Genomic DNA, 14,282 nt, shown 5'->3' with positions numbered 1-14,282 from the left:
CAAAGACTTAATAAAAGTCTACTAAATATTTTATATAACCTTATGTATTATGATAGTATATTAATATCTATTCACATTATATGGTCTTAATTTTAGACATATAAGTATTTTAACATGAAACATTCATTTATCATTTGCCTTTTAAAAAGTAATATCCTTTTCTGATAACATATTAAGTGCTTAAGAGAAGAGTTGAAGGAAACTGGCATACCTAAAGATTTTCCTAGGCCAGAGATCTTTATTTGTCTTAGTTTTATAGTAGGGAATAGCAGTCTACATATATATATATATATATATATATATATATATATATATATATATATATATATATATATATCTGACAAATAGATGTATAATAACAAACATATATTAAGTTCTACATATTAATCATAAAAGTAATGGCAAAATACAAATTATAAGTTTGATTACTTTTGAATGCAGAAGAAGATTTTCTTTTTATAATACTGTATAACATAAAACTTCTGAATCAGAAGTGGAACGGTAGCAAATGGAGAAAAATAATTTCATTACTTGATTAAAACTTCTAGAATAAAAGCAGAATTTCTCATTGTGCTGGTCTTAAGCTAACTCAACTATCTGTTTATATATATCTGTTATATATCTGTTTATATATCCAAAAGTTATTTTGGGTCATTTAACTGTGTTCTCCATTATCTTTTTTCATATAAATATAACAGAAAAATTAATAATAAAATACTCATGAGATTATTGTTTTTTCATAAAATTATTTTAGTTAATTAAATAAAAACAAATTGTGATAAATTAAAATTCCAAATAATTTTTAAATTACTTTTAACATAGAACATGCATTTGCCCATTTTTAAGCCATCTCTTTTAAAGGGAGAAGTGAGTTAATCTTAGGAGGTGATTATTATGAAATTTGGGGATTTCTATTTTATGGGTCCAGGGGACATGACTATATTGTTAATCTTTGGCAAATATTTTGCTGATGTTATTTAGTTGAAAACATGTTAATAAATAAAATATCCACTGGAGTTTGTCCATTTGATTCAGCTGAAGCCAGCCTGAAAGTTGTGATCTTCTGCTTCAGTTGTATTTTGAAAGAATGTGTGCCAAATGTGGTGAAATCTTATGCAAGTTCTAAGTTAATGAAACTTCCCCCAAATCTTCTAAAGCAATTATCATTAACGAGGATAAGTTATTTCTAAACTTTACTGCTCTGCCACTCGAAAGTGGCCGTTCACCCTAAGGAAGGACAAAGAATCCTACCCTTAACCACCCCAGGAGCTCCATTTACTGTGCAGTCTTTCCAGTAAGAGATAAGACTTCATGGTGAAATGGACACATATACATGAAGGAAGAGAGGTAGACTAAAGAAAGGAGACCCAAAGAAGTGATCCGACTGACAGAACAAGGGGTAAAAGGCATGGTTCTCCAAAAGCTAAGACTCACCTATTGTCATTCACCCAAACCATACAAGTGATGCTATGCAGGATGCAGTTCTAGATTGACGCTGCCTGAATATTGCTTAGACATGCCCCTATTACCAATTGTTTCACTGCTACACTTTTCCTCACATTAAATAATAAATGTGAAGAAACAATTGCACTCTCTTGTTTGTTACAAAACATTAAATATTCATTCAAATCATCTCGCCCTTCTTAGATTTAGAATACATGCTTTCTCGCTTGAGTGGCTGCATAGAGTGAGTCACAAAAATATATATCATATATTTTCCTTAATTTCAGTGTGTCTGATACTCTAACTCCCACACTTATTGTCATTGTGCTTCATGAAAAAAAAATGGGGTGAATGTGATTGGCCAAGAGAGGTAATACGGTTCACCTTGTAATAAAGTAGGCTTAAATGCATAGGGCAGTGAACTTCCCTATAATTGAAGTCTCCTACAAACAGATGTAGCTCGGATGATCCTGGCAAGCAACTGCACTGGTTTCAAGGCAGTATTTCATAACTTTCCATTTTACTGAAGATTATAGAATACTCTCCAAATATTACCTGTTACCTACTTGTTCCCGTACAAAATTAGATTGCTCAGAACCTATTTCTCATGCTGTTCTGTTATTGACTTGACTCAGGAAATGGTGTTCTTGCGGCGGCACAGGCTGAGCTCCGAAGGAGTCCCTGGTGCCTTTTCAATTATTTCTGTTAAAAATAAGGCTCTGCCTCTTATGTGGAACAGTTTTAAAATTTATCTGAAGGGCGCATGGCAGCTGATAAATCATTGCATGTAAAAAAAAAAAAAGAAAACTATACAGAAACAGGGACTTCCAAGTCAAGCAGTCTTTTGAAAATTCAATAAAGAACCACAAAAATATAATCCTTCAAAGAGTTGAATTTTTCTAAGTCAGTTTTATTAAGAAAATGAAAGGAAATGAAATAGATCCTTTCTACAAAGTCAAGACTAATCTTTCCAATTTGATTACTACTGATGACCTTCTCCTAAGGCCATCCGGAAACCCGGAAGGATTAAAGGCACTGTGGCCGGAGGACTTATCTCTGCCTTACAGAGTTGTCGTCCTACAAAGTACAATCGAATAACCACAAGCAAAACTATTCCATGAGCAAATCTTTCATAGGACATTTTCTTCTATAACTGCAAGTTTTCAAGGACCTGAAGCCATCTCCTCTTCCTGTGGCATTAGTAGGTCTCACTTTGGGCACTGAAATATTCAGAATAGGAGTGTTGGACATTTTGGGACAAGTTTGATTACTGAGGTTTTCACCTTTTACTGTTGTCCTTGCTCTTGAGACATACAAAATATTAAGAATGACCAGCTACAAATGTGTGAACAGCTGGCCTCTACTGGTTAATTTGAAATGTCTGCTTTCATAAATTGCTTGAGACCAGTCCTATGGGATTGGGGAGTCATAACTTTTGAAGAATAAGATGGAATCAACATTGCTTAAGATATTGGTCAATAAACACCATATACCGTAATAATTTAAGATGACTTTCTTTTCATTTAAAGAGATGCCAGATATTTCCATACATCCTCTGGTCTTGGTGTTCATGTTTGATAAATCTGTTATTACTCAAAGTTGTATTTAACAAAGAAATTGAAATATTGCAGTAGAGTTCTTATTAATTCCAAATAATAGTTCTGATGTGATGGCAGAAACAACAGAGGGAGGTTACTATGCTATTCTTTAATTTTCTAGCTTTGTACAGAACTTTGTAACCAACAGTGAAGTAATTAGCAATTGAAATGATCGCTTTATCAAAGGAAATTTTAAAAATAGTATGAAATATTTTCTTTTCTCTCTGAAGGAAAAATAATTGAAGAACTTTAATTCAACCAAACTTAATTGCAAATCTTAGTTTTCTTTAAAGCCCCAAAATACACTTATATATTGGGATCCAAACTGTTCATTTATTTAGATAGTTAAAGTAGATAATTGGATCATATCTTGTTTATGGGGCAGTTTATTTAGTAAACTTAGAATGAAAGTAAAATTGTCTTTGTGTCAAGTATTCATACATCTACATAGAGATATTAAGCAAATTATGTGTAGAATAATAATTAACAATTATTAAGTTCTATTACCATTACATCTCAGGTCTCAGAATAAAATGAAAATGGCCATATGGCTTGTCAAGAGATATCCTTCTTTTTGCCAGATTCTTGCCTCACAATAAAGCAACATAGAGAAGCAGGCAATAAGGTAGGAATAAGTAACAAGGATGACCTTCTGAAAAGATCTTAGAAGCTTCCTGATATAAATGCATACACTAGAGAAAGCATTCATGTGGTAATGGCACAACAAAGCTGCATTAGATACCACAGGCTAATACAAAGTCAGTTCCAGCCAGGAATGCACTATTCCTTTCTGTTTGTTTGTTTTTCTTTGACTTAAATTTGTGTCTCATCACTTATTTCATGACAAGTCTTTTTGTTATGCAAATATCTAGAGTTGTAAACACTTAACCTATTGTAGTAGAAAATGATCAGACATGTTTTTTTTTTTTTTTTTGCCTCCTTTGAATAGCCAAATCAAATTGACAACTAGAAATCTGGTTTTATGAGTGCCTGTAAGCACAATGTGCTGAAATCTTGTGTATTATATGTTCCTTGGAAGTATAGTGAGAAATTTCAATGCCACATGGCTTGTCACATGGTGGCTACTAACAGGCTCTGCTGTCCTTTTTTGTTTCCATCCTGATTAATCTTTTTCGAAGAACTGCTGTTCCTCCAAGAACCCAGCTTCTCTCACTTGAGATAACAGTGAGTCTGCAGTTCCAGGGCATGCAGGTATTGCTTGGCATCTTTCGGAATCACACAGATCCTTCCTTTGAAACAAGTCAATTACACGGCATCTGCGGACGGCTGACATGTCTCTGGTGGATTTTGCAGAAGCCTGTCATTTACTTTATTCAAGTTCTCCAGGGAATCACCCTTAGTTTCCTCATATGTGATCACTGAATGCAGTGTTATATCTACATCTGAGCCGATTTCCAGTTTAAATTAGTGTTTTTTCTTGTACAAAAATGGTTAGGTTGTGAATGTATATAGTGCTCAGTGGGATTGGATGCTTCAGCTTTCTAGTTGTGAATCTTAGTGAGCATGCATTCACATCCACGTAAAAATCATTCCAATATTAATAAACTCTATAATTTGGAAAGTCTTAATTATGAGTTTCTGGTTATGTTGCAGTGCTTTTGATTGAACATGATTATTCATGGCCCTATTTTCTATTTTCGTAAATCAATTTTCACTAAGTCATTCTATATGTAGATAAATTCACACATACCCCATTTCCATCAATGGGTATTTTTTGTATTAACTAGGCGAACAGGAGAAAGCTGATTTTCTATAATAATAAATTTCAAGTGGTGTTACATATTAATAAAAAGGCTAAAATTATCTTAAATATGAACATTTGCTCTACTCCCATAGTAGATAAAATCTTCCTCCATACTCTTCCGAGGTGACATTGCTTCTGTTTTTCTTCCAGGAAGCATTTCTATATGTGCCTTGTGATTTGTCTAGCACACTGTTCCTTCAACCTTGTGAACTGAAATTTGGTTGTTGAATGTTTCTTTATAACATTATAAGGGCTATTATAGGACAATTATAGCCCTTCAGATTGTTGTAGGATGGCTGTTTGTTCGTTTCCAGGCCTCTCAGACTTGAAATAATCACAAAGAAGCTGTATTAATTAAAACACTGCTTGGTCTATTCACTCTAGATTCTTATTGGCTAGCTCTTACATATTAATGTAACTCATTTCCATTGTTTTATATTTTACCATGAGGCTTGTGGCCTACTGGCAAGGTTCTGACATGACAGTCTCCAACGACAGTACCATGGCTTCTCTCTGATGGTTTCTCTTTGACTCTGCCTTCTTTCACCCAGCATTCAGTTTAGTTTTCCCTGCCTTGCTAAGTTCTGCCTTGCTATAGGTCCAAGGCAGTTTCTTTATTAATCAGTGGTAATCACAGCATCCAGAAGGAAATCCCACATCATCAGATTTTAATTATGTATTTATTATTATTCTGTCTGCTTCATCTTTTACTTGTTTCTAAATATTTGAATACATAAATATGCATTAGAGGAAATGTATGTAACATAGAGTGACACTTTGAATAAAAAAGTTTGGTGGTGTCAAACCTATTCCCAGTAGTAGATAACCTCTGCATCCACATTGTTCAAAACACTTCTCACAACTTTCAGAAATGACCACATTTATGTACTTATTAAGTTTCTTTTAAAGAATCATGCATAAAATTAGTTAGACTTAGCTACTATCAGAATGCTTAGTCTGTCATTTTTATTTATAACATTGCTCATAGTTTTTATAATTTTTAGGTATGGCATTATACATATGTAATACTTTTTATCATACATATCTTTGTGTTATGTTTGTCAAAGGAACATGTGATTTAGCATATATAAATATTTCATTTTACTGTAATATTCATTTTTATATATGTATATTATACTTTGTGTGTAAGATAGTTTCCTTATTGTCTTTATCGATTTGTTCATTTGTGGTGTTAGTACTGATTTCTATCTTTTCTTTCACATTAATAATAATGCTAAGAAGTTGGTACACAAGAATATGTTTTCTTTGAATTTTGTTTGGAAATTGAATTGTTGAGCCACATATTAATACTACGTCTAAATTTTTGAGGAATTGTCAAAATTTCCTCCACATAATTTACATTCCCGCTAGCAGTATATGAGTGTTTGTAATCCCTGCTTACATTTTATTAATTAATTCAATTAAGTTAATGAATCAATTCACTGACATCCTAGTGGATATAAAGTACCATATCATTGTGACTTTCATTTGCATTCCTTATTTAATGATGCTGAGTAGTTTTCTTGGTGATTTAATATTTTTTCAAGCATTCAATTGAGAAGTGTTCCTCTTTTCTTCATTTCCTTTTTGAGGAGAAGCTTATCTCTTTAGTTACAGAGATCTGGGTACAAGAAGTTTATTCAATATATATTATTTATCATTAAACTCTATAGTTCTATACATTACCTTTTCATTCTCTTGATGATGTCTCAGGATACATAAAACTACCAGGTTTTCATTTAGTTTAGGGACCCTTTTATTGTTATAAATGAGAGACCAAGCTCATGGAGCAGTACCTTGTGTTTTCTTCTGAGAGTTTATGGTTTTACCACTTAGATTAAGATTGTTGATCTATTTGACTAAATGTTTGCAGGTGTTATGAACTAAGGATCCTAACTCATAGATTAGCATAGCCCTAAACCTTAATCACATAAATTCTTTGTGCAGCAGATGGTGGCTAATAGAGAAACTAGCAAAGGCTAAAATGACAGAGAATAAGAGACAACAGAGTTATAACTCCTGATTGGGGCAACTATTTAACAGTTCCCCAAGAAAAGGCTTAGGGGACATTACAGAAGGGAATTGGGAAGACTGAGAGGGAAAGAGTTTGAGGAAGACTTAGGCAAATCCATGCCTTTTGGACACGTAGGACTTCCGTACTCACGAACTCACTGTAGCTTTAGCTGCTCACCAAAAACCTGTAGAATATCAAGTCAATTCCAGCATGGGAAAGAAATGAGCGCATGAAGTTCTGCAAGTAAGGTGGGAGCTATTGGCAGCTGATGACTGCTAGAGGAAGGAGAGCAAATTTGTTCAGGGATGCTGTACCTGATAGATTACTCATGCTCCAGTCATAGCTTTACCCGTGTGCATATGATCAGTATTGCCTATACTCAGAGGGTTAAAGGAGGACATGAAATTGGGAGTGGATTGTGGAGGACAGTGGGTGCAAGGTATGATCAAAATACATTGCACATATATAGTACATTCTCAGTAAATAGTAATAAAACACACACAGAGAGACAGGAAGAAACAGAGACAGACAGAGACAGAAACAGAAGCAGAGGCTAAAAATTAAATGAACATTAAAAAAGAAGTACCATATGACCTCGCTTACATTATTCCTAAGTATATCTGAATGTCTCAAAGTAAACATACCACAGAGATACTTGAACAACTGTGTTTATTGATAGTCGATCACAATGAGTTAGAAATTAGAATCAGCTTAGATGTCAATCCACAGGTTAATAGATAATGAAAATATATTTAGATAGATAGATAGATAGATAGATAGATAGATAGATAGATAGATAGATAGATAGATAGAACATGATGTTTTATGCAACCATAAAGAAAACTCAAATTGGGAAACTTGATGGCAAATGGGTAGACCTGGAAAATAACATATTAAGTAAGATAATCGACAGACAACAAATGTTCCCTTTTATATGCAAATGCTAGCTTCTAATTTTAACATATTTATTTATGTACTTATGTGGGAGACACAGTAGGTAGCAATTAAGGCAATAGAAAGGCATATATGGCAAGAAATAAATGGAAGGAGTGGGGAGTATAATGGAATACATGCGGTGTGAAAGTATAAGGAAGAAGATTGGGAGAATGAAACAAGTGAGGGGGCAGTCCCCCTATAAAAATGGACTTCAACATTTCAGACAGATAGAAAATAAATTCCTTCCAGAACCTGTAGTAGTTTTTAGGGATAAATATTCATTCCCAGGGATGTTTAAAATATGACAATATTAATTTCTGTAAAATTAAAAAAAAACATTCTCTGATAACATGGTCTGCAGGTCTAATTTGTCAAGGCAAATTTGAGAATTGGCATTTTGGTAACAAAAAGTTTAGATGCCTGAAGACTTGTTCCTGAATTTTCGGAAATGTTTGGGAAGGACGTGGAGGCTAATGGAGACACAGAATTGGTGTAGGAGAGTTTCTAGCTTGGTCCATCTTGCAATCTGCATTTTTTGTGTGATTGAGATGTGAGTTCTGTTTCCGGCCCTGGTGGCTCCTGCCAAGCATCCTCCACCAAGTTCAACTTTGCCCGTGCAACTACAATCAGAAACCTCATTTCTCTGTAAGTTGCTTTGGGTCATGGGATTTTATCACAGCAATTAAAAATAACTAACATGGAGACAAGGATGGTTATTAAGACATTTCTTCTTATGACTTCCTTTCTTTACTCATTTCCTTCTAAAGGGGCATCCTTGTCACTGATCTGCCAATTCACTACCTTTCAAAGAATCTCTAACTTCAAATAAGGGGTCTATTAGTTCTCTTTCATAGTCCTTCCTCATACTTTTATATGCTTAGATTGTGGTATCCTTGTAAGGAAGGAAACAAAGACTGGAATTGCTGTTATTTCCCTCTCTGTCAGTATCTGACTGACATATGTTTCCTTTCCACTCAAACAGAAAATGCAGTAGCTTTATAATGTCTCTTGGTTGCTTCTGTTCCCAGAAACAATGGGTCACCATCAGATTTGTTACCTTTCTTCAATAAAGTTACCAAGGACACCAATGAGCAAATAATTACCACCTGTTTCTAGAGGAAATTCAATACCAGGAGGCAGTGTAGCTCTGGAGACCATAGTTTGGTATCCAAAGATTAGTGCAATTCTCAGCCTCCACGAGAGAAGCTACTTTTGCAGTAGATTATGATTGCAGAGATACACAGTGAGCATGAACAGAAAAAGAAATTATTGAGTGCTCAGCTCAAAGTGGAACGTCTACATTGTAACCTTTCACTTAAGGTTCAGACTCAGGAATTACCATGGAATCAGGGGACAAAGAAAAAATAAAATATCCAGAGGGAGTAGGTATCTGTATCAAAATAGTCTTGTCTTGACATGGCGTGATCATTTCACACATAAATTAGCAGAAACTTGATGTGTGTTCAAAAGACTTCCACATCATCAAACCATCCAGAAGGACTGACTATGGGATTACTCTCGCCTCAGGATTGTGGGAGTTGTGGAGCCAGTGTTCATGAGAGTCATGGGCCTTGAGAGGTTCGCTGTGTTCCAACAGTTAGTACCACAGGCATGCACATACATACAGCAATAAATAGATTCAGTGTGTATTGAGAACAAAAACCAAAAAGCGAGCACATAAGGTTGGGAGAGAAAAGTGAGGGAGGGTAATAGAGGAAAAGGAAGGTGGGTAGAATTGATCAAAACAGAGAATATGTAGGTAAAAATAATAAATAAAATATCGAAAATAAATTTCAAAAAGTGACTAGTAAAAAAGTATTCATATATTTAAAACTTTATGGCACCTTTGTTGAAAGAGGGAAATAATATCTTTAACAGATTTTTCTCAGGTAATTGTCTGGTTTTTTTCACTATCTTGTGTGAGAAAGCACCATCAGTTCTGAACTGAATTACTTATAACGATCATACTTTATAAGTATGATAATATTTAACATATATCATTTCCCATGGTTTTTTACATTAAAACTTTGAACCACTGTCCTATCCTCTAAGAGTTAAAAGAAATATAATGCACAATCAATCAGCCACCAATTACATGTCAAAATAGGAGTAAATGCACTGCTTTCTACTTTCCTCTCTAATTCAGAAATGATTTGTGTGTGTGTGTGTGTGTGTGTGTGTGTGTGTATGTATGTATGTGTTTTCTTAGCGAAACAGTTAATAGGTTTGATACCTGACTCTAAAGTAATTTCTTTCTTTTTTTTCTTTTTTTGGATTTTCGAGACAGGGTTTTTCCATAGCATTTTGGTCCTGTCCTGGAGCTAGCTCTTGTAGACCAGGCTGGCCTTGAATTCACAGAGATCTGCCTGCCTCTGCCTTCCGAGTGCTGGGATTAAAGGCGTGAGCCACCGCCACTCGGCTCTAAAGTAATTTCTATTCACATTCAAGTTCTCATCACGACTAAGATATTTTGTGTTCACAATTTATTGGTGCTTACACCAAACTAAATTCTTACATAGTTTTTGCACCTTCACAGGACCTATCTTTTACCACTGATGGTGACCAGTTATTCTCCTAAGCCTGGTTGTCCTTCTTAGGTGGCCTCACGTTAAGGCAGACCTCAACTACAAGAGAAGAAATACTCTCTTCTTTCATTTCTGGATTAATATAGCAATAACCACAGGATTTGGAATCTGATATGTGGAACAACAGCTTGAAGGACCCAGTGTGTAGTAGAATTCTTACTAGTGTTCCTACCTTTAATGATCAGGAAACTAGTCAATGGGAGAGTTAGGAAGATGCATGCTTTACTCTAGTGCATGACTCTGATGAGTGACGCTGACATTGAAAGGATGTCCTTACTGAATGACCTGCTATACCTTTCGTCATAGTTCCTTGCAGAGCAGCAACCAGCATGGCAGCATGTACCACATTTGCTCTACATTGCTCCTCCATCCTCCGTTCCCTTTGCAGCCCGTATGTAAATCTTGCAAAATGTCAGTTCTTCTATTTGTTCTCCCCACTCTGGGGAATCATAGAATCAGCTCTAAGACACTTTAACTTTGAAAGTGATCTTATTTCCCCTACCTGTCTACACAACAGAAAATAACATTACTAAGTAAGGAAGTTTTTAATATTAATTAAAAAACTCATGAATTTGAATGTAAGGTTTAAATATTACATAATACACATTTCAGTTGGTAGGCTTCCTGTTTGAGAATTTAGGTAGGGAGTGGTAGGCGATTTCGCTTGAATTGCAGCTAGTACAATATGCAGAATGAGGCCACTTCATGTGTACTTGGTGCATATTATATTCCGTTCATGTTTTATGCGGTCCTGCTAATATATGAAATCCAGTTCAGGTGACACCAGCTGATGGTCCCGCATGCATCCACCTTTAGTACTACACTGTGGAGTGCTTTCTCTGTGCTCATCCAAAGAAGCAAAGCTGAGGCGCCTGCCTCATGTCAGTTCCTAAAGAGAAACAATGCCCACACTTCACTTAGAACTAAGATATTTGGGATCAATGCACACAAGTGAAAAATCCAGCAGATGACGCCTTCAAAACTGCCTAGCATTTTTATTTGAGCAATTGAGGTTGCAGTTTTTTCTTGAAATGACTGCTTGGTTTATAAAAATTTTTCTAAATCGTGATGAATATAGGCTTTCCAAAGAGTCATCACTGCTCTGTTCCCCACTGGAAGAGTATTCACCAGCTCTGCATGCAATCATGTGCTATGATGGCCTTTTTGTCAAGGTCACATGTACTTCTGGATTTTCTCAGAAAAAAATGACAGAAAACTGTTGAGTGTAGACAAGGTGAGACATACAGGTTCACTTCTACTTGGGCAGAACTTTAAATTCTACTACCTATTCTAAGTTAGTACAGGCTAATTTTAGAAAATAAATGAAAATAGTCACTCGATGCTCATTTTAAAATTTTAATGAACTCGTAGGCACCAATGATAGCTTATGCTGGAGAGGATGTGGAGTAGGGGGTACGTACACTCATCCATTGCTCATGGGAATGCAAACTTGTGCAACCACTTTGGAAATCAGTGTGGAGGTTTTTTAGAAAATTGGGGGTTAACCTACCTCAGCATCCAGCAAAACCCCTCTTGGGAATATACCCAAGATGGCCAATCATACTACAAAAGCATTTGTTCAACTATGTTCATAGCAGCATTATTTGTAGCAAGACATTCATTGTTAAAAAAAAGCAACCAATCAATATAACTGTTTTCCTTTTGATTTTCTTTTACATTTTTAATCAGTATTAGCAGAGTACTATTGTAAAGAGTTTCCTTACATCTGGATGGCAGTAAGCAGTGTTTTAGTCACATTTCTAACTAGGAGTCTTGATTAATTTTGCAACTTTCTTGGCAAACTGGAAGCATGCCAGATGTTCAGGAATTTTTTTCCTGCTTGTTTGCATGATAATAGCGAATCATTTTTCATTTCTATAAAGGATTATTTTAATAACATTTACAGTGCCTCCTGGGTCCAAGAAAAATGCTTCTATCTAGTCATTCATAAACAATTACTTAATTAGGAAAATATTCAAATAGGTTAACAGACATCTCCCCCAGTGACCCAAAGTGTTGTAGCTGTCATTACATGACTTCTCATGCTAGGTAATCCCAAAAGACTACCGAGAATAGGAAATGTCTGCACTTGTCTCACCTTTCCCTGATAATCTTCCCTGATCACTCCATGGACATAGCACACTCTATGCATCTCATTGCTATAATTTTTTACTGAGGGTTATCACAATGAAATTATTGTGTGGTTATTTGTTCAACGGTTATTTTCCTTATCAGATATTAAAGTCTCTTCATTTATTATTTTGTTATCTTATTCAAAGCCTACTCCGAAGACCTCCATTATCCCACATCTGTGGTAAGAGCCAGGAAAATATGTCATCAATTAGGCTAACAAGTAATATGTCATGTTATGAAGCGTTAACACATGGACTATTATTTGCATATGTCAGTTGACTGCTGGGAGACACTGCTGGGAGCGGGGAGGTTGGAGAATACTGAGGAGATTTTCATTCCCAAGAGAATGAAAATTTGGATATTCATAGGTGCTCATTAGGGTGTTATATATAATTTTTAAAAATCAACACTTTGCAAAAATCTTGATAATAAAGTATTTATTCTAGTCTAATGCAACAGTGAAAGCCTTCATTTACATGCTATGGGATGGATTGATGGCAGGGGCAGGTGTCACAAGGGATTGCTGCCCTTCAACTGACCTGTTCATAATATTGAGTTAGCAGAAAGGTATTTTTATTGTACATTAAAATTAATAATAATTTATTCATTCAATAAAATCACATGGCTTCAGAGAAAGCATGCCATATTCAACTTTTGCCTCATTTAGCATACAAATGAACAGATTTGTTTAGGGATATACTAAATATACTTATGTAGGTATATATGTATATTCATAAGTCCACGCATGAATATGTCTATACATATCTATTTTTATGTGTCTAAATAAAATCCATAGGTTTATATTCTCCTAAACTCTTAGGCTTTGAAATCAGTTAATCTCAATTGATAGACTCATACATTACTTAGATACTTATGGGATCAGTAATTAGATATCCTCTATTAGACATATTTTGTTTGTAACTTGGGTTGTGTATACTAGCTTTTAGAAAAGAGAAGCCATTCAAAATAAAGGGGCATCTCTTTAAAATTATTATTCAAAAATTCCACTGTGCAAATTCGTTGTAAATAGTTATATAAGGTGGCTGTAACACAAATTTGTTGAACATATTCTCCCCTAAAATCTCTCTTATCTCCCCCTTTACAGACTTTACCACTCTATATAGTCTTTCTTATTCCCACAATTTTATGTTTCCTTTTATTTTATATAGAAGTACATAACTTTGTCTGCATAAAAATCTAGGAGTCATGTGAGAAAACATGTTGTCTTTGTGAGTTGGCTTAAGGTTTTGGATATGATATTTTAACTAGCATTTGTTTTCCTGAAAACAATACTTTATTTTTCTCTATGGTTTATACTTTCCACTGTGCTATGTAATCATATTTTTCTTTAAGTACTCCTTTATTGTTAGACACTCATGTTTTCTCTGTAAGTTAGGAACTATGAATTTTTCTTCAATACACATCGATGTGCAAATATCTTTGTAAGGCATCGACTTGGTGTCTTATAGATACTTAGAAGGGATATCTATTTCTATCACCATACAAGTTTACATTCCCACCCACAGTGTAACAGGGTTGATTTTGTCCACCTCCTTGCCAGCATTTATTTGTTGCTTTTTAATGAGTGCCATTCTGACTGAATGAAACAGAATTTCAATGACATTTAATTCTCTAACAGCTAATGCTGTAATTTTTTTTTTAAAAAAAGCAGTGCTTGATAAAAAGATGTCATGTCATAAAAAGAGCTCAGGTGGAGAGGTTTTGTTGAGGGGGGAGTGAATGGGCAGAGGGGGGAGGGAGGGAGACAAGAAACTGGCAGAAAAGAAAAGGGAGAGAGAGGGAGAGAG

Source organism: Microtus ochrogaster, chromosome 1 (genome assembly GCF_000317375.1).
Source record: "Microtus ochrogaster isolate Prairie Vole_2 chromosome 1, MicOch1.0, whole genome shotgun sequence".
In the NCBI taxonomy this organism is placed as follows: Eukaryota; Metazoa; Chordata; class Mammalia; order Rodentia; family Cricetidae; genus Microtus; species Microtus ochrogaster.
The sequence above is the reverse complement of the archived record's forward strand: the minus strand, read 5'-3'. Positions refer to the sequence as shown.